Below are 25,233 nucleotides of genomic sequence, written 5' to 3'. Positions count from 1 at the left end.
GAACGATCGTAACGGCCACGGTACACTAGGCCAGCACGCTACGAACCAGCTACGAACCAGCTACGAACCAGCTACGAACCACCTACGAACCGGCTACAAAGTAACCGAGAGAGAACGAAGAAGAGGAGAAAAGAAGAGAAAGTGTCTTTCAGGAAATCGCAAGTGACAGAGAGACGATAAAATCTGTCGTTTCTATTCCGTTGAAGGAAGCGGTGCGGCAGCGGCGGTAGCGGCGCCGCGACGGGATAACGACCGTGCATTGTCCGGCGTCGTTGGTCTGATTGGTGCATTTCCGCAGGTGCAACAAGGTACGACACGAAACGTAACGAGAGCCTTTTCGACGAGCCAGTATTACTTTTATTCCGATGGTGGTGAACCTCGGAGGTTCGCCAGCCTCTTACGTATGTATCGTAAGCATCGGCGAACGCCGCGTAAGCGCACGGAAATACTCGTTAACGTCACTTCTCGTCGCTGTCGTAATTCAAACCGCACTCCATCTCCTTCTTCTCGTGTGTCCCCCTATCTTCGTGTCCTCGATTCGCATTCGTACGCATTCTCTGCCCCTATCATTTTGCGTTGCATCGGCGCGAGCACGTCTCAGCCACGCAACGAATAACGAATCCGCGACCAACCGAACTCGGGCAAAACATTCCACGAAATTTACATGGCCTTTTTACGCCACCTGCATTTTCCAGCTATCGTACTAGCAACGTACCCGCAACGTATCGCTCAGCCAACATTGTTCGGCCCTTGTTAATCGGTTTTATCTTCGACGCAAACAGAGGAGCGTCCGGTATGCGCTCTACGCTCGCCAGCGTTTCTACGAATCCGGCTATTGCGGATTTTTCCCGGGAAATCTGTTCTCGTCGTGTACACTCTGATCTATTTACGAATGCGAAGCGAATTTACGCGCGTAGCGTGTTTTTGATATTAAATTGCGTGCTGACGTAGAAACGTTCGTTCGCTGTATTCCACGTTCATTAGTATCGTTATTTTCGCTTTCGATTTTAAGAAATGGACGAGGATAAAATTACCAACGTCTCTTTCCGAAGAAACTTTAATTCCTTGGCTGGAGTTCGTCGGAGGAATATTACGGTCGGAACAATGTAACCGGTGAATTCACGAGTTAAGGGAGTTCCGAAGCTGCGTCTCGTATAAAGTCTTCTCCGGTACCGAAAATGTCCCTTTGCATCGACTTTACGCGCGCATTGAAATAAGTGCGTACTTGTCGCACGGAAATCCTCGTTAACGTCAATTCTCGTCGGCGTTGTAATTCAGCGAACGTGCCTCTTTCTTCTTCTGGCTCCTCTCCTTCTCTTCCTCTATACCGCTCCGCACCTTCCTTTTTTCTGTCACGTACCTACGCGGGTATATACGTCCCGCTGTCGCCCCGCGAACTTTCCGAAGGCAACTTGTTCGCGGATAATGGAAATACAAGCCAGCGCGTTTCGACGCATTCGTTTCGAAGCCGGCTCGCCTCGAAACGTGAAACAAGCCGAACCAAGGTGCATAATGCTGGCTCCCTCGACGGTGATACAAATTTAGTATTAAATGGACACGTCCGAAGTTCCATCTCGTTACACCGTTCCTATTCTTTCTTTTTTGCCTTCTCTCCGTCGTCCAAGTCGCAACTACCAGTGAATTCCACCGGCTACACGGATACAGGTTGCCATGACTCGCGCCACTTACCGCTTGTAAATATAAGCTGACCGATATAACGAGCACGGCGAATGTAGTCAGCAGCGACGCGACGCCAGCTTCCCTAAGTGACCGTACACGTCGAAACAATAGAGCGAGAATATTTTCTATGGATACCGAACGCGACTGTCTGAATGTGAAGGCGTTGTTATTCTCTTTAAGCTGTTTGCTTAAGTGTCCGTTCGTGGGTATCGGTAAAAATGATAACCCACGCCGATAGAATATTATCGTACGTACTACGGTGCTGCTAGAATGGTAGTATTATTAACACCGACAATCGAGATATAGGAAATAGCATCTTAGTTTAACCATCGAGGAACAAACATCGAGGCAAAGATCGCCAAACGATTCTATCCGATTCAGTTTCCTCGGTCTATTAGCCAACCGCCTGTACAATATGCAGAGTGTGAATTCACGAGAGATACAAGTTTCTTCGCTCCACGACGATGATATCGTCGCGCTTTCTTGCGCCGGATGAAATTTCCTCGAAGTCGATTCACCGAAGGATAATGGTAACGTGGCGTTCGGGCTGTTGTACACCAGCGACGGCGGCGCTTCTACGGGACGAAAGAAAGTGGTGGTTCTTCTTGTTCTTCGTTCTTTTTTACGGGTCTCGAGTGTCAGAACGAACAAGCGGGATTTGCACGCGGACCTCCGTGCAGGTAGCAATCGGCTTATTTCCAATCGATTCGGTCCGCGGCAAGTTTCTTTCTTCCTCCTCTCTACCTTTCTGCCTCCCTCTTAAGCTGTTCTTCCCTACCTGTTCTCTTCATCTTCCATTCACGTGCCTTCATCTACCGATCCGCTATTTTTTTCCGCTATTTTTTTCCCCTATTCCACGGCACTCTGTTCCTTCCTTTACTTCCAACCGTGTACGGTGGATCGCTTGCCTTCTCGTCGAAATTACGTTCGAAACGATGCGTTTCAGCAACATCGACGAATCCACTGATACGCTGCCAGAATCTTTGACCGTAGCAATGTAAACAGGAGAAACGTATCGGCAGTGGAACGACGAACTAGATTAATTCGCTGGCGCCAGTAAGTTTAGTGGAGCAGGGTGCCGTGTCCGATTATGACCGACTAATTCCCCTATCAGCAGCGCTCAATGTATCTATACTCCATGCATCGTACGCTTCCCACGCTTCTATCCAAATATCTCCATTCAGCGAATAAACGTGCGACGCACTGCTGGTACAAAATAATATTTCTATCGATCCCTCTTTTTAACCTGCCAATTAACTTCGACTAATTTCAACTAATTTCCAACTAAAATAGCCTACTTTCCGATAATATCGCGGAATATCGTATAGGGAGTGCCCCGAATATGCACGTAGTTCCATTACATCCAGTCTAACTCAAACATTCGTCACGGAATGATTACAGGATGAAATCTACGCTCGACCTCTATATCCTAATTTTCTTTCTACGTGGGGCACGGATCAACGGCCGTGGGCAGTTTGCCTTCGTGGTGGAAAGAAGAAACAGCCGGCCCTTTCTCCGACGTACGAAGAATCGCGGCGTAAAAGGGAAAACCGACAAACGAGATTGTGCCGCGATATATATTTGTAGGCCGTAATTGGACGTGAACGAGATCGTGCGGTGAAATTCAGCGGGTCGAGTTTGCGTGGCCAGGCGTACTATCCCCGAGGACCTATTAGTATCCGATTAGAAGAAGGGGCCAATGGGGTCGATGCGTACATGACGACCGGACGCGTTCGCGAGCCTCTTTACAAACGTTTTCCTCGTATCGAGATAAGGAGAAATCGAGTTTCCTCCCCTTGTACTAGCGAGCCACTTACGACGGAGCGAGTGGACCCTCGAAAACGAGCGTTCGCGTTCCACACAGACGATTCGGAACAAGTAGATAACTCGAACGTTACGGGTATGTAAAACGGCCCGTGAATGGGGACTCGCATGCAACGGAATTTATACCACCGGCCAGATAAGAAGCAAATCTGTGGATATTCGAGCAAGATCTGGCGAGTCTTTACACGAACGTGTACGTACATCCGCGTGTATGTGCGTGTATGCATGCACTTCGTGTAACGATAAACTAACCGCAGCCCTGTGGAATCGGAAAACGAATTTTATACGCGCAGAAAATTGTTCTATCTAAAAAGGTTAATTTCACCGGACCGCGATACTCTTCGGCGTCGCATACTTTGTCCATAAAAACGTTCCTCTCGATGAACTTGGCCGAGATAAAGCTCCGCCAGAGGCTCGTTTTGCTTGGAAATGTACTTCGTACCTTTTATTTCGAAACACATACATACTTCGTTTCTCGCCTTTTTAGTCCACGCTACTTCGATTATCTGTATTCTGAAGTATACGTATACCGGTTGAAGGTTTCTCCGATAAGAGATTCAAAGTGGCGACGAAGCGACGCAGTCTCGCGTTATTAGTTCGAAGAAATGAAAATTTTTATCGACCGTCGTTATCATCGAACGCCGCGAAATATATGTAAAGTTGCAGACGTTGCGAAAAAAATAAAAAAATAAAAAAAAAAAATGGTCGGCGTAACAAAGGCAGCTGGCTCGAGAAGGAGCAGCGTGTTTCAGGTTCGTCCAGAGGGAAGCAAAGGAGAGGCAAACGTGGAAGAACGGAGTGGAAGTGCGGGTGCCGGCGATTGGGCCCGGTGACGAGCCTCGCAAAAAGGAAGAAACAGCAGAAGCAGCAACCAGCGCACTTCTGTTTATTCCGAGAAACGGCTCCATTAACGAAATAGCCGGACAAACGAAACCGAACGCAGCGCGATCGCGCGCAATACACGCACTCCGTGGGCCCCGGCACCGTGTGTATCGCTAGAACGATCGGCTACCTCTCTTACCGGCGCGGCGTGGCGGCCCCGAGAAACAGAGAAAGTGAGTTAAGAGTGGCTGGACGAGAAGATACAGCGATGCGGTGGATTCCAGCGTCAAGGCGGTGAAGTCTCTTTGAAGGTTGCATCTGTTCGTCTCGCAGCCAACGGAACGATGCAGCCAGCCAGCGCGGAATTTTATTATCGACATCCGATGTTCGACGTTCGACCGAGCGTTTCTATCTCCAACTATTCCCTGTTCAGGTAAAGAAAATTTCAAACATACTCGTCGTCGCGAGTGTCGTCGAACGTTTAATCGCCGCTGAGCGTTTCACTTTGCGCGCCCGTTCGTGATTCCCGGTAATGAGACGCGTGTAAAGCGAGCGAGTAAACGTTGGAACAACCCATGCTCGACTTGTCTCGCGGTCCCGGTTGTTCGCACGTTTTTCTCTCGCGCAAAGGATATTCTCTTCTCGGTACAGAATACCGGCTGCATTTCCGAGTGTGCGTTACACGCGTTTAGCGTACGCATTTAGCAGACATCCTGGCCAAGGTACATCGGGGAGGAACGTTAAGCCGGCTATTAAAAGCGCGATAGACCGTAATACCTGTAGTTAACCGAACGTGGCCGGCTCACTACATTTAGCAGGAATTGCAAAAGTTACGGGCATTATTATCCATCCGCTCTCGACCAGCCTTTTTCTATCGAGCCACGGTGCGCCGTGCTACGTTGCGCCAATAAAAGCTATTTTACTTCTTAATCCGAGATACTGCAATTTTCTGTGGCCCAAGAGAGGCGGGAAGAGGAAGGGACGCGGCAGGGTGAGTCGAGAGACCTTTTTAGTGGGCGCCATTCGGCGCGGCGTTCAGGCCGCACCAGCCGTCGTAGCCAGGGAATGCGCCTCTCCCCCCCTTGCGTTTTCCCGCATTTACTTTTAAAACTCATTTTTCCCCATTACGCTTCCCCGACGTTTTCGAAATCGAGTTTCATCGTTCGCCGATACGTACAACCGGTGGATCGTACCTCCGGCGGAGTTTACCGCGTTATTGCGAGATGCGTCGGCGTTTTATTAAAATTGCGTTTACAGCGGTGCCCGCGTTCCTACCTCCTGTTTGCCTTTCGACGGAGATGGGGCCGATAAACGAAAGAGAATCCGGGGAAAACGAAATGGGACAAAAACGAAACGCAAGTTGCACGTAGTTGAGTCGGGGCTTGGTGGAATCTCGGAGAAAATGACAATGAGAACCGAGCGTTTTCCAGACGCGCGGCAAGGTGACGCGTTTCCAGAAGAGGAGCGCGAAATTCCAAGTGTGACTTTTACGTAGCCGCCGCCACTGCAAAGGAAGAAAAAAATCTGTCCTCATGCATTTTACATGAGGAAACGGTTTTGTCAATACCGTTGTTGTGATCGAAAATGGCTCCTGGAAGATACGATTTGAATAAGAGGGCCGTGGGGACGGGGTCGTCGTGTCGAACTTGAATCAGGCCGACTGTAACGAATAAATTGCTCGCATTACGAGCGTCGGCAGCGATCCGCCGTCCTATACGTATGACTATAGAATAGATCAACTTTTGCTCCCGCCGCACTTTGTACGCCGATTTATTTTGAAACGCGACCATCGCTCGACAAATCCATAATGCATATCGATTTCGTAAGCTTCGCACGATCGTTCCGAAACAGAAACTAAGGGAAAGTATTTCGTGCATGCTACGCGGCACACGTTACACGCATTCGACAAATGGGTATCAAATTTCGACGATTCCTCGACTCGCCATCGAATTTCACATAAATGGTATTTGCCATAAATTTGTTCCTTACCGTTTGATCGATTCACGAAATTTTCACCAACAATTAATATTCTTTGGAACGAACGTTGTTCGCCTTATCAAACGAAATTGGTCCACTGTCGAGAGGTCACCGAGGCTAATGCCGATTATTTCGACCGCAATTACGGACCAACCGTCGCAATTCTGGAAATCACAGGCAGTAGGCCGAGCAAGTGAGATTTTCGTTCCAGCACGAAGGCGGAAAGAGAGACCTGTTTTTAGAATTGCACTGCCCTCGCGACAGTTGCAAGCAATTATCGTATATCCGGTGCTTAGAAGCCGCTGCAGTTAAGAGTGTACGTCCCGTTCAAATGGGAGCAAGCGCAACGGGGAAAATAAGAATGCGTTTCACTTTGCGCGGCCAATTACAGAATGGCTAAGAGCACCACAGGTAGCCCGTCGTTTATTCTCAGAAAGATACTTCCCCGTGTTTTGCATACCTCTCCTCCAAGCGACTCCTCTTTCTTTCATCCCCCATCCTACTTTACAATCTTTTCTCAATCTTTTTACGTTTCACCTTTTCGAATGCAAATTACTAGGAACACCACCGCTTTTCGAGTTCTCGCCCGCTCGCGATACGCTGCAGACTCGAAACTATCAACGACACGAACACACCAACGTGCACCGATGTGAGTCATGCCCCTATCGGATGACACTACTGCGCCTTAGTTTGATAAACACATGCGTTTCATCGCGAGAAAAAAATCTTGCCAGACCAACGATTGAACTCTGAATATGACAGATAATGGCTATATTCCTGCCGGAAGAACGTCCTTCGACTTGTCCGATAATTGATCAAATTGCATCTTTCTATTAGTTGCGTGACTGAAGATTCATTACCGATGCGACTGAAATCGAAGCAGCACTCTGCAACACGTACTTCAGATTGCCTGACTCGTTCAAACTACCGACTTGCAATCGGAAGTAGTTTTCGAGTACCTACACTTAGAATGAATCTACACGTGGAAATACATATATCTACAATTCTATTTTCAAACTCGATGTAAAATGTTTCGCGTGTTACGGAACAGTTCCGGAATTCTCGATATTCGTAACAATCGAGTCACTCTATGTCCTCTAAAAAATGCTCGCCTCATTTTCCGCAAGGAACAACGATGCCACTTTTCCGGTCAATAAATTCTTCGCTGGTACAGTAATATTTCCACGAGTTAATTCGACCACAAAAGTCAGAGGGTTATATATTTTCAGCGGTGCGCGGACGTCGCACGGCGGAATAGCCAGGTATTTACAGGAGCCTAGTCGTGTTTATGAAAAGCGGACAGTCGGTCGCGATACGCGCAATTTAACATCGACTCGTTGATTAGCATGCGAAGAGTAACACACAGGGGAACAACGCGTCGGGTCCGTGGCCGAGGCGTTGAATGATCGCCGCTCGAAAAACCGTGTCAGCTCGGACGTCAACGATTTTAGCATAAGAATACCGAGATCTCGCCGCGGCGCGCTGGTCCGGCTTGTATTTGTACGTTCATTGTCCGGCCCGGATGCTAACACGAGGAACGGCCAGAAGAAAAATAGACGGCGTCACCGGTGCCGTGAACTACGTCGTGATCGAGTGCAGTTATGACACTCCCGACGGCACATTTGTATGCGAATAAACACGGACGTGGGAGGTGAGAGACTGAATAATAACTGTGGCTAACGTCTCGCTGTCAGAGGGACTTGCCGGCCGGTTAACGGGCTACTTTTGCGTCTTCATTCGCGGAAAGTGTCTGCCAGACAAAAGGTATTCCATTAAAACCATCGGCTAACGCGTCGAATTCCTGTACCCGTGTACGTAACTCGAAGTTACGTTACGAAGCTCGAACCTGTCTATTTATATCCACCTACCTACGCGTAATATTGCTCTTAATGGACGTATATTGGTAACAGGATCATATACGGAAGATCGAAGACACGCGAACGTAACAACTTGTTTCTTACATTGATAGCTTTTTGCGTGTCGCTCGACCGAACGTCTCTGTAAATATTTAAAAGATCGATAACGTTACGCGTTTTCCTAGTAGCGAAGCGATCACAGACTACCGCGATGAAAAATATAACCGCGGAGGTAAAGCTGTCGCGGTAGCTGATGGAAATTACCATGGTCGTAAACGACGTGCGCGATTCCCGATGATTGCAAACGACACCCGTACAGCCCCTTCGCGGACCAATTTAATATGCGAACGACCGAGTCCCGGTCCCGGCGGTGCGCTGATATAAAATGATCCGCGGCTGTATCTAACGCGGTAACGTGCAGTCTGTTGCGTCGACTGACAGGTGAGGCTACATTCAATTTTTGTAATCGAGCCCGGGAGAGCTTTAGCCTCCTACCCTCAGGCATCGTACCGATTCTCTCTCTCTCTCTCTCTTTCTTTCTCTTTCTCTCTGTACACTCGCGTGGATTCGGCAGTTTCGACCCCCTTTTGTGTCTGACAGATAAACCGCAACCATTATTCGCCCTCTTTCTCTTGGCAAGTCCGCGCGCCACCCTTTCCACGGTCGCGGTGTTCGTTGTATCCTTTTCTGCAGAGGCTGGCGGTAATAGCCGAGTCCGGTCGTGCGCTTCGATAGCGGTAGATAACCGACACGAGCAGAGTACAGAGAGCGAAGCACCAATTAGGAATTAGATTTCTCCTGGATGCCGGATCTCTTTATTTGTTCTCTTGGCATGCCTCTATGTTCCCCGCTGCGATCTCCGCGGTTGCTACGAGGCTGAGTACGTGTGCCCGTTTAGTCGGTGCGGGCTCTCTTTCTCTTTCTCTGTACTGATTCACAGCCATTGGTATACTCGCAGTGGTACGTGTCTCGCGAGCGCAACGAGAAGTACACGCGTACAGAAAAAGAAAGAGAAAGAGAGAGAGAGAGAGGGGGGGGAAGAGAGAGACCAAGCAAGCTCTAATGAACGCTGAAAATTAGCCGCTATCTATTCATCTGACTGGTAGCTGCGTCCTGCCGCGAAGGAACGAAGAAGCCCGGAGAGAGGAAGGGAGAAAAAGAAGAGTGCGCAAGTCGGCAGCCTATGCGAAAACTACTACCTTCTGTCGTGTGCCGGGTACCTCCATCGGGATTTAATTCGATCGTCTATTCGAGCAGACGACGCAACTCCTGTAAAATCACTCGTACAATGCCAGCTACTAATAAAATTAATTCACTCTGTATTAGAACGAATAACTTCGTTCCGATATTAATTCTACGTTACGGACCGAACAATAATCCCGAGATCGTCGTTAAGGATCGGATAAGTTAAGGATTCGCGTACGAGCGAGCCTGCTCGAAACGCGTAATATTGGATTTTATTTATCCATGGCGAAAGAAATGACGACAACGAGAGAAAAACGAAGAAGATTCGTCCGAAGAAAATATGAGCGACAGACGGAAATATGACAAAGAACCGGTGGATTACAGTCGCTGGGAGGAAAGGAAAGAAGAGGAGAGAGCGGCTTTTGCGGAGACAACAATTTTACGAGATAGAACCGCGTACATGAGACGATATAAAACACCGCTTCCAGAGAGCCTATGCCACTTTGGCTCACCCGATAGGCAAGGGTACAGCTAAAAGCGGAATGTCGTTCGGTGACATAACTTTAGGAAAATTTGTTTCACGAGGAAAATATTTTTACGTTTTAGCTTCTTGTTTGTCGCGAATGAGCGCCTGCGCGATGGAAAATAACCCGGCTGCTTGTTCACGTGGCAAAATTATTACTTATTTATCGCGAGGAAAGTCAATCACCGCGCATTCGCTTTTGTACCAGCAACACGAGCCGCTAAATTAAATAATTAACCGAGTGCGCATAAAACAAGTAATCTCGATAGTATAAATACTGATCCCTGAGTATGGAATTTCGTCGTACGCATAAAGTATTTCTTTCCGAGCTTCTACTCCTATCTGGCCCATTTTGCAAAATTCAGGACCGTTCGCCTGGAACGGAATTTCTTTCATTGTTCTTCAACAATGTTTACCCGATAACATGAAATTTTCCATGCGTGTTTAATTAAACACGCAGCCGAAAACAAAGCCGACGTTTCTTTCCAGCTAGGTCGCCAATATTCGTGGGGTACGATGGAACGTGCAGATTCTATTATCACGAGAACAGGAACTCGTAGCATGGCCAGAGTATCCGCCGCTCTGGTGCTGCTGCCTCTGGTCCAGCGGAGTTGGTCAATCGGGATCTCTCTTGGATTACGCTTTACACGGATCCAATCCCCGTTCCTACCCGTCCTACCTAATTAAACGGAACTAATACTGACGCTGCATGTAGTCATTGAAAACGCCTATAACGAACGTTCCCTAGCATGCCGCAGCTACACGTACAACGATCGACTTGTGTTCATTTCGTTCGCGCGTATTCATCAGCCCGCTGAATAAGACAAAGTGAATCGAATCATGGCCAAGAAACCTATAATGATTCTAAGTAGACGTTTCACTCCGATCTCCTTCCGAGTCAGGTTATATTTTAGTTTTCTTTTAACGCCTTCGCAGTGACCAATTGCTTTTTATTCCTTCGCGTTGATCGCACATTCTCATCGAAAATTTCAACGTTAGACCATAGTAAACGGTATGGCATTTTAATACGTTTGATTGCGTCAAAGAGAACACGTTACTTGCCACGAATCTATATCGAACCTTCGAACGCGCTTGCACGACTATTAATGAACTAGAAGCAGAAGCGTTCGTCTGTCTGCTATTATAAGACCGAACGTTTGACATTAGCTTTATTAAATAAAATCGCATCAAGAGGATCGTATACAACGGGGTTAATTGAATGATTGGTCGTGGTATACCCGGGTCAGGTCGTATCGCATTTTCCTACCGCGTGTATTGCCCCCGCGTCTATTCGAACATCATCGTGCACGCGTGTACGTGCGCAGGGCCACAATACTTCTCCGACTGTTTATTCACGCTTACGTAACTGCATATACGCCGAGGCTACACATTCATTCATACAACGTAAAATACTTTGGTGTATTTCGTTTGACGTAGTTTGCACATTAGTAATGCAAATTCCACGCTATTTCACCTTCCGCGAGGGTTCAACCACTATGGATTTTCAGAGATAGCACTCAACCACGGACCTTTTTGGTACGCGAAAAGGGATGGAAATTTGGTAGCATCAAGGGCTACGTTAATTTTGATCCACTGACGTAAGTGGAAGCGAATTACACCATCACGGCGCACGGCGAATCATCGAATCGCTGAGAAAATTGGATCGCGTTATACGGACGAACCAACTTTATCGTCCTTTATCGGCCTAACATCTTTCGAATATTTATCTCTGCTACAAACGGAATATTCGTCGATCCTTTCTTTCCTCTCTATACTTTTTCTTTCTCTTTTGTTTATTCTTCGCGTGACCATTAATTTTAAATGTACACGGGTTATCGACAAAAAGTCGACTGTTACTAGACGCTTCGTATCAGTCCGTTAGGAATGTTCATTTTTGCGACGTCCAACAACGACGTTGGTTAATGTAAAATACCTTCTACTTTTTAACTGACGGATCGAAGGAACAGCGCGTAATCATCAAGGCCATTAACGAGTACATTTTTTACCGAAACGTGCAAGTTTACGATCGTTTTTAATGGCAAGATGAATCTTCCAATATCTCGTTTTTGCCACCCAACCCGGAGAACATGTAACGAAATAAAGCATGGCGTTAATCCAATTTTCATTGCTGTTTTCATTACGATAATGCGTTGGCATTTCAAAGTATCGGATAACTCGGTTTTTGTTCGCGTTCAATCCTTTCGCCAGCCGTCCCATTTACTTTTTTCCCCATCGCCGTTTCTTCCGATCGTTCTTGTTGCTAAACTTACCAGCTTCGAATATTGCGTAACGAAAAGAATACGCACGGAACACATGCGATGTGCCTTCGATCCTTTTCGTTATTCGATACCACGCTAGCAGAAGAAGATTCGTTTACGATCCAAGGATGCATTTGCTCATAACATAGATGCACAGACATCGATCGTGTATAAATGCGCATTCCGGACAACGAGCGTCATTCGTCGATTAGACGCTTTCGAGTTCTTTAATTAGACACCCAGCGTTAAGGAGCAGCCAGCTTTCATTAAGTTAATGAGTAAAAAATGGCGAGTGGCCGCGTATAAAATCTGTCGGCGGTTCTTAGCGTGTCGCGAGGGAAGCCCAATGAAATTCCTGAGAAAGAATTAATTACATCGGTATTGCGGCGTCGGCGGGGTCAACGTTGTCGAGCGAAAGTATTTTCCGCGGATCAATAGAATCCAGCTGAATTGCATTGAGATCGAGCAAAATGCTAATAATGTCGACGTCGCATTGTTCGACGGAATCGTAAGAGTGATTCACCGATACGCCCAACGACAATGCCTTTTTAATATCGGTTCACGAGGCGCGACTGTTACACTCGTGGAATTATTATAATGAGGACTTCTGAAGTATCTAGTTACCCGGCTGTATAGTGACCTCCTCCTATCCCTACGTTCCTCTAAATAGAAACGCACCGAGACGATCTCCGTTTCAATGATCTCGCGCGTGGTTAAGCTTTTCCGGTAATACGCTTTCCTACAGGCGTTACGGTAATAAAATTCGTGGAACACACTGTACGTATCGCGCTGCAACGAATCGATAATAAGTAACAATCGCGTATCAATAGAGTAACAATTAAAATGCAACCATACAACTATCAGATTTCTTCCGAGTCTCTTCACGGACGTTAAGATGCGTAGATAAGCAATAGGTTCATGAAAGCGATAAAATTGCTTTCCTATTTCCAGACCATAATGCGAGATTTAATTAAAATAATAATAGCAAGCTACCATTGAGAGTTACTTGCGTGCAACTTGTTCGCCTTCGATTCTACGCGAGAGTTTCACTTGCAAATTATACACGCCGCGTCACCGATCGTTCGATCAACGATTCCAGTGAAAGGATAGGTGGAAGATTATTTCTAAATCACAATGCGATTACCACCTACTCGGTACTACATATTAATTTATAAGCTAGTCAAACATATATGTATACGGGCAGTATACATGTATTTGCGAGAAAGTTGAAAACATTTTCTGTTTAATCTCGAGAAACGAAAAGATATTCACTGTACGTCAATGGAAAAAAATGATTCGGATGGCAAAAGAGAATCTTTAAACCTTCTTAATCGTTTGAGAATCTATTTGACATATCGGAGAAGCGAAACTAAACTCCCGCTAAGTTCTGCTCATCCTTTCGTTTGTAACACTAGAAACGTTCATTTCTCTAAGAAAACCTTGGCATGCATATCTATCTGTCACGATTCTCGATCACGATCGGTTTCGTCGATTTCATAGAATATGCCCGCCTGATCGAGAAGAACAATAATCCCTGGTCCTATCTCTGATTATACTGCCTTGAAAATCGCAAAACGTCCTGCGCGGCTCGTATGGCATCGAGTAAGAGAACCTATTATCTATTTATATTATTTTCAGCATCGATCGATCGCCTCCATCTCAATTACACCTTTTCCCTCGATCCGCTTTTGCCGTATTTCGAAAGGTCACCGAGCACCAAAGTGAAATAGACCATTCTGAGCCAACCGCGGAGGAAAGTCGTCTCACTCGCACACGATCGCCTCTGCGGGGAGCATAAGAACGATTCGAAGATAGCAGCAGTGCCGGACGGTTCACGTCATAATAAAATTAAATTCATATCTGGGATCAAGGGAACGCGAGAGAGCTACCGCGGCATGACCTCCCGTTTATTGTAAGCAAACACGTATGTCCTAGTTCGTCTTTCTTTGTCTCCTTCATCTACCCTTTCTGTACTTCTTCCTTTCTCTGCCTATCCCTTTTAACGTCAGCCTGTCTCCCTTTTGGCCTCGTTTTCGCGCGTAGTTCCATATCTCTTTCTCCGTCTCAAATAGTTTTGATTCATGAGAAGGGTGTAACCTGAGCATGCGTGCTACGCGTGTGTGCGTGCACACCTTGAGTGTTGTGTTTTTCCACTCCTCTCTGTACACCACGTTCCGTTCTCTTCTTCGTCTAGCGCGTTCTTCCGACGGACGAGGCGAAATCCGACACTGCATACCAGTAACTCGACTTCCAACCCGGCGCCCACCCTCTCTTTCTTCTTCCGCCACGTCCGTCTACCTTTCCTCCCGCCTCCATCTTTTCCGTTCCTCCAACTCTTCCTCCTACTCTCTCATCTACTCCACCTCTCTCACTTTCTACTCTAACGTGTCTGATTTTACGTGTGCTCGCGCTCACGACGACCGGTCTACGTATAAACACGTGTCAACATGTCGGTTGACATAGATTTTTCGCCGAGATAGAACCTCGGAAATAAGACGAGAGGCCCCGAAACGCACTCGAGAGAAGCTTGATCGACTCTCCTCCGAGGGAGATGGAGTACGAGAAAGAGAATAAGCCGAGCACGAGGGAGGAGTATCCCGAAACCAGTTTGTACGTTTCGGAGAGACGCATCGTTCTTAAATGTACGGCCACTTGGGGCGCTTGTGGATCCACGTTTAACACCAGGAGGCATAGTGTTGTATTGTTGCCTCGCTTGACTTTTAGGAACGGTGTATCGCGTTTGTTATGTCCTTAATCGATGCCTCTCTTTTTTCACCAGTGTTATTAGCTATAACTGGTTATTAGTTCCAGCGATCGCTTACGCGTCGAATCTATCCGCAAATTTTTCCATCAGCCTCGTTTCGTTCCGCACGGAGGTTCGTTAAACGATGATCCCGTCCAGTGGAATAAAAAACGAAGCAGGTTGAGTATAATGTACTTGTTGTTCGACGCTCTCCATCGATCTAAGATCTCGCGATATTTCCTATCTATATTCAAATTTTTATTCAGATGGCAATACTTTCAAACAATAGCTTCGTTTATATCGAGAATAAACGGATTCATCGCGTGAAATAGATCTAGATTAAAATTATAGCCAGACAAGTCCACTTCTGAATATCATAAAGCCGATTTGTAGTAGCATGATTAACCGGCTCAGATCGGTAATTGACATGCACGCTATTTTCCGAGTTGCAAACGATCCCTCTTGCTGTTTGATAATTTTCTTCCTACGTTCGTGCCGTAACCATGAATCATGTGTTCACGCCGAAAGACCAAGATGTACATGCACACATTACATGTATGCGTTCTAGCGCGGGTGAAAGTTGTGATATATCCGTTATAATTTCGTACAGTTGGCGTATTGCTTCCGGACGTAGGAACCATTTGTTCCGGAAAATGGCGCAATTTTGTCTCCCCCGCGCGGGAGAACAAGCGCAATACCTTCGTGGATATAATTTAAACAAGGGCTCTTTATGTAACACGGTCTATTTATTTGGGCATACCTACGCTTGTCCGCCGTATACAATGCCCATGCGAAACGTCACACAATTTCTGTTAAACGTCCTCGCCTCTAATGGACGTGTCGACTCGCGTGCGGCTTTGTAGAAATGTATTATATTTTGCAGCTTCGGCCAGAGACAATGCTCGATTTAACCGACAATAGTCGATACATTCTCGTACGATCAGAATTTTCCACTCCTGTACGAACCTTCGATGCTTCGAATACGTGATTGTATGAATTAAACGCGAAATACTTCCATTATTCCACTTTACCTGAAGATTGCACGTTTCCCGAACATCGTGTAATGATATCGTACAAATATAATTTCGAGAACTCTCGTCAAATGTTAAATATAATCCACATAAAAGAGTACCAATTTTTCGACAATCTGTGCAGTAACAAAGATCAACGATACTAATTTTCGCCAAATTTACGCGCAAACGTATAAGTCGTTTTGTTCCACCGTTTAAACGCAATTCGACTAGTAGTAGACCACCGACGTAGCCTTTCTGTATTCTCGAACGCGAAGAAATTTGACCAATAAAGCTTGTGCTCTTTTATAGCTACTATAAGCCCGCGGTGGCTACAGTCACAATTTTATAAATCGTATGCGACTGAATTGCACGGAAACGCCGACACGCAAAATCGGCACGTTCGCTCGACACAAGTACTTTCTTCTTCGTCCCGGCCATACTGACGTACGAATTTTCTCCCACTCGCCAGTCCGGCACTCTTTCTCCCTCCTTTTCCATCCCCAAGAGGACCCTCGTCTCGGAAAATTCGATTTCAAGGATTTGCTAGCGACAGACACGAATACACGACTTTCGCGGCATAGTGCAGCATGAGTGGAGAGACGAAGCTCTTCTACAGGTACAAAAGCTATTGCTGCTCTTCGTCAATGACGATACGTCTATACGTAATACATATCCGAAAACTCGAGCGTTTCGTCGTCTAGACACGTATGCGTAGTACTCCATTACTTTTATGCATCGATATTAAAACAAAGTTTATTTTCATTCTTTTTACCGATACGATTCGAGAGTTATTTAGAACGCGGATCATTTGCAAGTAACATTTGGGAAGTATTATTTAATAATATTTCCCGTTTACGATAACTATGGAAATACAAAAACAGCAATACATACAACCATCGCGAATTTATACAATTGGCGTCGCAGTGCTGCGATATTGCTCGAGGACATGCAAAAATATGTACTATGCGACCTCAATTTTGAGCTACGATTATTTTCATGTTGCACATGTTTGGGTCGCATGGGGATTCTACTGCCAATCGAAACAATACTCCCTTGGTTTAATATACCAGGCCGGCTGACAGCTACAGAAATTAGTTACGCCAACGCAATTTGTCAAAAGAATTACCGGAACAGAGAAATGATTGTAATTCGTGAACAAGGTCAAGTATGGTACGCGGTGGTCGAGTTTCGAGAAACGACGCTCTCATGCAATAATGCTGCTTATATTATGCGAAAGTATAAAATAAATACGCGGCCGAATATCATCGTTGTTACGGTGTAAATATTGATCCGCAATGTAATTGTTCAATTTACAGCAACGTGCAATATGCGATGGAGAAGAACAAAAAGGTAAAAGAATAGATTGGTTTGACTCACCTTCGGTCGGCGTGCAGCAATTCCACGATACGAACAGCAAAACTGGCCACTGGACAGGATTGAAAAAACCACGAAAAAATCGAGATGACCGAGGGCACGGGGTTTTTCTGCTTCTCGAGTTCTTCCCTCGAAAGGGGTGCGTGAATGCGTGCGTGCGTGTCTAAGGTCCCTCTCGCGTGCGGTGTGAGAACTCTTTTTCGGTGTTCGCGAAACGAGGTAAAAAGTAGACGATGAGGTCGGCCAAGTCCACTTGCAGATTCCACGTTCCGTTTCTGGCCCTTTCTTCGTTCGCCTTGCTTCTTTAATTACTCCTTTTTTCTTTAATTGCCCCTCTTAATATGCGAAACGGCACACGAATTTCAATAGGTTCGCGTGATTATTAATTAAGACGTTCCATTCCAATCGAGCTGAATGATGTATACACTGTAAGGTGATCAGGACATCGGGCCGATGATTGGTCGTGCAGAACGAATGCCTCCTTTCGCTTGGTCCTGATTAATTATCTATTCGGGTAATCGGCGTCGTTCATTTACTTTGTCCGCCAAGATACGTGTTCAGCAACTTTCAAATATGGACGTCGATGAACGTTGCTCGCCGGTTAATTAACTTAACGAAAAGTCAAGAAGAATGTCTTTTTTTCCTGGCGAGAAACCACGTGATGCGCAGAACGTCAAGATAAAAACACTGCACGACTTTGTCGGATATAATGTTGTCGGAAATATTTTCGTAGATCGATCGAATTATTTCTGCATCGTGCACTTATTTCGAACGCGTCGCTTAAACGATGCGCATAACGTACTGGCTTTAATCTTCGATACGATACATTGTTTCGATTGCGATAAGCGACTGACGTCGGATGGTACGATAGGCGCGCGGTCGACGATCAGTCGGTTACTTACTGAAAAAGACATAAACACCGGTGCGCGTCGCAGTAACAGACAATGTTTATCAACACGAAACATCAATTCTGTGCAACAGTACCGTGTCAATATCGACGAGTTTGTCAATACCGAAACTTGTATTTTTCTATTTTAATTAATCTCCTCGTTCGAAATGCGACGTAGAGTGAAGTCGTCTGCTGATCCGGTAATATAGATGTTTTGCAGCTGCATAAGCGGTAGATCGAATCTGTTTAGCTATGCGTGAAGGAATTGGAACATTGTTCTTGAATATCACTCTCTCTCTCTCTCTCTCTATATATATATATATTTTTTTTTCTCTGTTTAATGATTAATCGTTCTCACGCGATTAACTTGTCAGTGATTTTGATTCTGTCGTTTACGTTTGTGCCCTTCGGTTATCTTTCCATCGATTGTCATTATTCTCTATGTATCAAGCAAATTCCAATCAAGACTCTAATCTTTCGAGGCTGTAATCAAACGACGAGTCCTAGATTCTGAATCGACGTCAGTGATTGACTCTGCGTAGAGAAACGAGGATGTCTGTCCGCACATACGTCGGATTAATTACTCCAGCGGTTAGTCGGCACACTACGCTCACTCGTGGCCAAGTTACCGGTATATATACGGCTACACCGGCCTCCAATTGCAGTTACTCGTGGCTGATGCACCACAGAACGCATCTCGAAACCCACACGCAGACGGCAACCCCGAAGCTTGCACTAGAAACACCCTCGGTAGCACTCCAGAGTACTCGATCGCACTCACGTCGACGGATCATGATGTTGCCAACGAGCACTGATTCAATGTAAACACACACACGTACACGGTTACACACACGTATACATAGACTATATGCGCACACTATAGTCGTGTCACAAATCCGAACGGCGTTGTCGTCAAAATTAGTTACTAATCATGCTTCGATCAATTCCAGAAGACAATCCCGCTCGACGACGACACTCCTTGCAAAGTATTCTACACGATAACACACCGTCCCAACGAAGGATTCACGTGTACGTCTAACTGGTCCTAGTCGTACACGGATCTACTCGATCGATATTCTAGGTTAAATTTCCGCGTTATCATCGCGCGCGATTCTAGTCCACCATATTGTATCACACTTACCAATAGGCAATTCGAAACCATCGGGATGGGATTACTGTAAATATCGATTCTCGATTAAGGTGGATAACCTCGAAATTGCGATTCGATACTTCTCAGTCGAGATTGATTTCGCGCGTGAAACGCATCGCAGTGGACCGACCGACGAACGTCACTGATTGACAGTTTCGCGAACACGCGGCCGCTAGTGAAATTTAAACGCGAATCGGTCGTATGGACCACCGTGATCCGGCCTCGGAACACACGCTCGTTGAACTGTCGTTCGGAGCAGCTCGGCCCGCGGTTTAGTATCAACGTTCGTTCTTGGCTGGCGTCGCGCCCCTCCCGGGACGCCGGTCGACGCCAATCGAGTGCGCGTATACCTACGTGCACGTACCTGCGAACCTGAGAGGAGAACCCACCTCTGCCTTCCTGCCTGAATCTCGACTGCACGCACCTCTACGTGATCCTGTGTGAGTACCTTTTCTGTATTTGCATTCGCGTCCTATTCGACGATTTTGTTTCGGTTCCGCCATTTTTTCCCTCTTTTTTTCTAACTCGCTACGAATATCGCCGGGTATCTTCGATATTGAATTGTCATTCGGGGAATAACCGTAACTGGGGACAAGTCATAGAGAATTTTGATTTTCGTACGGTATTTCGTTTAAAAACAAGCAATTTGCTCGTTCAATCTCTTTTAACCTAGCTTTGCGAATATCTTTGAACGAGTTTTATCATTGACAGAGCGTGGCGCTATCGTCGTGTCGCCTCGACTAGTTTTTGGCGGGCAACCGAAAGTAATTCGACGCGTTCGGATTGTTATGTTTATGTATATGTAATACACTTTGAATCTTCAAATTTCTCCGTGACTTGCTTTTTTTTTTTTGAATTTTTATTTCCAAACAATGTTTTATACAGTGTCAGCCCATATGCTTGTGCAACGAAATTACTCGAAGCATGTTGTTAATTCTATTATATGTACATGTTTGTATTATAAAATGCATTATTTTCGGTAAACGTAATGTTTCAAAACGATGTAAATCTTTCTCGCTTGTGTCACAAGCGTAACGTTCAAGATATTTTTTATCCACCAGATTTTTCTATAATTATTTACTATGGAAAGCATTTGTGACGCGATAAGATAATACAAAGGAGTATGATACAAACTGTAGATAGATCAAAGCTCACGACGAGTACATTAGTAAAAGGGCTTGCCTCTCAGGTGGCTCAATTTAATTGAAGTACAACAGGTATACTGGTGGAAGGCCAGACTCGTTTTCCTTCTCATCGTATTACCATACTTGAGTAGCACGCGCGGACAGCAAACGCGGAATTCGCAGCGCCGCGTCTCGACCTTGCTTTCGCTCTAATTGGCAGACGCTGATCTAAGGTCTCGAATTTAAACGTTCGTTTAATGACAAAACTTCTATTATTCTTCACGATCTCGCTTCGTCCGTGGCATCTTGTTACAATCCTGTCCTCCGACCGATCGATAGAACCAGGTGGATTTATATTTAACAACAGCCTTTGTCCTGCTTATTAATTTCCTGGCTGTGCAGGATGATCCAATTGAAAAGAAATAACGTTAGTACACATGAAATTGAAATGCCATTACCGTTTTTCCATTGAATATGTTGCATCCAGGAAAAGAATGTCGATAATAATTATTCTGTATGATTTTCCCGTTCTTCTATCTCAAACATATATTACACGAATTTTCCATTGGATAAACAACCGATATTACGCGAAACCGTATTATTGGATGCTTGTGTGGTTGCGAGCACTATGTGCTAGTCGAAAATTTCTTGTTTAATCATTTTATCGTTACGTATACCAACGTATACCACGTCATTGCATATCTGTTTTAGTTTGCGATCGTTTCCGTTTCCACATGCATATGTTCGGACGAATACATGGAAAGTATCGGCCGGGAACTTCCGAGCACTCGATTTTACCAGTGGTGTTGGTAGTTCACATAAGTGTAGAGAAAAGCCAGGCTACATGCCGCATGCAGAGCCACGCATGTGCGCCTGTTGGGAAGAGATTTCATAGTCCATGTAGTTTGGCATCAATGCGAAATCTGGGGTTGGTTTCAGACGCGCGATAAAGCCATTTCAAATTGAATAACAGATTTCTGAGTACACAACAAAATGCACTTGCTGCGAACGCTTCTGAAACCTGGGAAAGAGGGTGGAACAATAGTGCGCGCTTTCCCCTCTACTTACACTTTCCATTTGGCCTGTCTACGAGCCCGACTGTCTACGTTTTCAACAAATATGTACGTTACCAGCCTGATCGACTGTTTCACTTCCATCTCTGTACATGTACGCTATTTATATCCACGCTCGATGACTAACAGTAAGTATAGCTATGCTGTACGCGTTAAAAAACGTACTTTTTACTTTTTCGGTTTTATTTTTCTATCTCTAACATGAACAATAACAAGCGTTTGTCATTGAGATTAATCGCATTAGCACGAGATCGTGATCGTAAGAGGGGTTGGCTCTTCAGGTTTCAGGTAAAAGTTACGACGAATATTTTCGCCACGTTACAGTTCTACTTTCTCCAATATGTTTAATTCGTCCTTAAGTGCTCGTGCTGTTCGTTATCAACGTTTATGACGACGAGGAATACTATTTAACAAGATTCATCGATTAATTTATCGAATTTCTAAAGTCGCTACCGCTTAAATTAAATCGCAAATTTTTGAACGAAAGTCGTAATTAAATCGTGCGTGATAAATTGTTCGTGGAAACGGTTTGAAAGAAATGCAAAAGTAAATACAAGCGGAGTCACTCGGAGCAATTGCGAAATATTTGACAGGCAATTAAGACGATGTCACTACATTAATTTTGCATTTGCATGCAATTAATGTTGAGTATCAAGTTGCATCTGCTGTTTCGTTAAAGCGTCGATAAAACAAGATAATTAAATAAAAAATTGCTTTTAGCTAAATTGGTTGGTTAACTGATCGGTCGATCATAAAAAGTGGACGGACGAAAAATTACCGTAATAAATTTTTGTCATTCAAGAAATTTTATACTAGTTGAAAAATCATTTATTCAGCTACCTTCTTTCTCATTATAATTTAGTACCACGTTAATATTTTTATAGGATAACGTTCGCTGTTTGATATTAATGATTCGAATGTATCACATGAATGTTTTTCATTTTTCGTAATTGCGTTTATCAATTCAACGCCCATAGGTACATAGTGATGTATTGAATATTTAAATCAGGAATATTGATTTCAACTTCGATATATTCAAAAATCACTCATATTTAACTTCATTTAACATTATTTACACATACTGAATGGTCGGGGCAGCTTTTTGTCAAAACTGCGAGCGCACTGATGTAATCTGACTGAATAGATTCGACGCGGCGTAATTACCATTTATTCTATTTTTAATGAACCGCCTTTAAAAATCATCGACGTGTACGAGCTCGAGTGATTCTTTAAAATATACTGGCTCCATTGTTCGTACGTAATAAAAGAGTTACATGTTTCAAAACACGCCTACAGCGACAAGCTTGATTTTTCTTTGAAATATCGTGACCGCATCGTTTCACGTTTTCTCTATATTATCTCGCTACACCGTATATTCAGATAATCACGTATTAATTCATATGCTGATTACGAACTTCTCTACGCAGTCGGCATCGTTCGTAACAATGCCGGTTATTTGTTTAACATTAACGCACGTTCATTTTACATTCATTAAGCGATGATTTACTATCTTTTACGGCGTACCTTGTAGAATCGTACCGTGAGATTGGGCCAATTAATAAACGCTTCGATATATAATAATAATTATCTGCCATTGTCAACGTTATCATTGCTAATTGCGATTTTAATTGCCTTTTACGAGTTATACGTTAACGACGTTACAAGATTACCAGGTCCGATAAATTCAGCCACGCGACGAGACGTTATAAAATTCTCGCTGGTAGTCAGCAAAGACATTACCATACGTTTCGCGAACGAGCGAGCGATCAGTTTGGTTTACCGTGTCACAGAGCACAGTCAATCTCGTCCCGATTCGAAGTTTCAGCTTTCGAGCGCGTGCTTCAGCAAAACTGATATTCCAAAACTTTTCACGGTTGACACGTTCGAGAGCGCTGGCTGTGAGAGGGTCGCGGGAACAAGTACGGTCGGATTGACGCTACGCGAAAGAGCGACAGAGGCTGAGATAGATAGAGAGAGGGAGAGAGAGAGAGAGAGAGAGAGAGTTTTACGGCGCGAGTTTCGAACCCTGAATCCCGAAGCCAACAACATTTGACAGCCAGAAAGCGACGAAGCAAAGTTAACGGGCGCCGTGCTGGTCGCGTTGCGCGCGTTCGGGGTTAAAGCGTAAGCGGCTATATGTTATGTAGATGCCGCCGCTGGACGGATAGTTATATAGCTTTCCACAGCTACTAGGATCTTGTTGTATGAAATTAGCATGGCCGTGATAGGATTGAATTTATTCATGTACGACTTAAACTAGCTGACGAGGGTAGCGCGCCTTTGTCGAGCATCCTCCAATGTTCGTTACTCGTTCTCTCTCTTTCCACTTATATCCTTGTTCCTTCCTTCGTCCGATCGGTACACCCTTCTCCGCTCGTTCTCTCCTCTTCGCACGGTTCCACCATAGCACTTACGTGTGTTTTGCGCCCGACACGATCGCTGCTTCTCTGTGTCTGTGCAAAACCGCGCGGCCAGTGTCGGCACGAACTGCATGCCCTCCTGCGCGTGCCACTCGTGCATTCTTTGCACCGATCGGACGTTATGCAGATCCTCTCTGAGGCTGAATTTGTGCCTGATGGCGAGGTACGAGGCAAGGTCGTGCATCAACCGGCAGAGTGACCGAGACTTTGCGCTACGAACGTTCAGGATCCCTCAAGATTCTTGGAATATTCCGTTCACGTTATACGATACTGACAAACAATATACCTATTCCACGTCCCTGTAAACAAGTTATCCACGCGATGTTGCTTTGGTTTTTCAAACGACGCGCGATTAACAGAATGATCTTTGCGTTTAATCGACCGAATGTTCATAAAGGCATCGTTATATCTACTGGCATTGTGCGATCAATCTGAAATACAATTCTACTTGTTACGTCGATAATCAAATGGAAAATGGGGACAACGTGGAAAAGGAATTTTAATGAATTGCGTGAGTCGTTCCTCGTTCGTTATCGCATAAATTGCACATTCTTGTCGCGAAATGAATTTCCCGCGTTCCCTAATCGCGTGGAAATGATTTAACGGTGTATTTAGTCGTCGAATAACGACAGGCGATGGAACCATTCTTCGTCGTCGCACGTCGGAGTACGTTCGCCGCCGTCTGGATCGATAAAGACTCGGCGAAGCATCGACAGAACAATGGCAAATGATATTTATGTATTATCACGCGTGAAAACGCTTATACGCTATCAAATTACTCGATAATATAGCAAAGAACATCGTTTCAACGCTAGAAAGCGAAAGGGGAGGTGAAATAAGTGTGGCAGAGGAATCGTCATTGAAATTAACAAGGAAAGCTACTTCGCGAGGTGGTGCACTGTCGGTAGCCGAAATGGTAGGGACACGTGTCACGTGTACGTGTTCTCACCGAATCAGCTCAGCGTAGTATGTATTTACGAACAACGACAAACACGTGTCGCGCCTTACTAAACTATGTGCTATTCCAACACGGCGATGATGACGTTAATTGCTTCGGAATAAATTCTACGACAAAACTTCATCAAGTTTTATGAACAGATTCTATGGCTAGTTTCCGCTTATCGTATCGTAGTAGATTACGTTTATAGAGTTTCATAATCCGAGAATACGATCGATTATATAGAATTGTTACGTTTATTTCGCTCCCGAAAAAAAAAAAAATACCCGATGAAGCAAATGACATAACCAACACCGTTTAGGATTCTCTTACGTGCGTAAAATTAAAGCAGCATAAATGAAATTAAGAAGTAACGAAAAGACAG

General features: G+C 45.1%; 1 protein-coding gene across 1 annotated transcript in view; it reads right to left on the bottom strand.

Moving 5' to 3' along the window:
* LOC122567462 (latrophilin Cirl-like) overlaps positions 1-19,515 on the bottom strand; it is a 365,088-nt gene extending 345,573 nt beyond the window's left edge. Inside the window, exon 1 of the mRNA XM_043726368.1 lies at positions 17,259-19,515. The gene's annotated coding sequence lies outside the window, so the exon portion shown is untranslated. The remainder of the gene's footprint in view (positions 1-17,258) is intronic.
* Positions 19,516-25,233: the final 5,718 nt, after the last annotated feature.

This window comes from Bombus pyrosoma, linkage group LG1 (genome assembly GCF_014825855.1).
Source record: "Bombus pyrosoma isolate SC7728 linkage group LG1, ASM1482585v1, whole genome shotgun sequence".
Taxonomy (NCBI): Eukaryota; Metazoa; Arthropoda; class Insecta; order Hymenoptera; family Apidae; genus Bombus; species Bombus pyrosoma.
The sequence above is the reverse complement of the archived record's forward strand: the minus strand, read 5'-3'. Positions and strand labels throughout refer to the sequence as shown.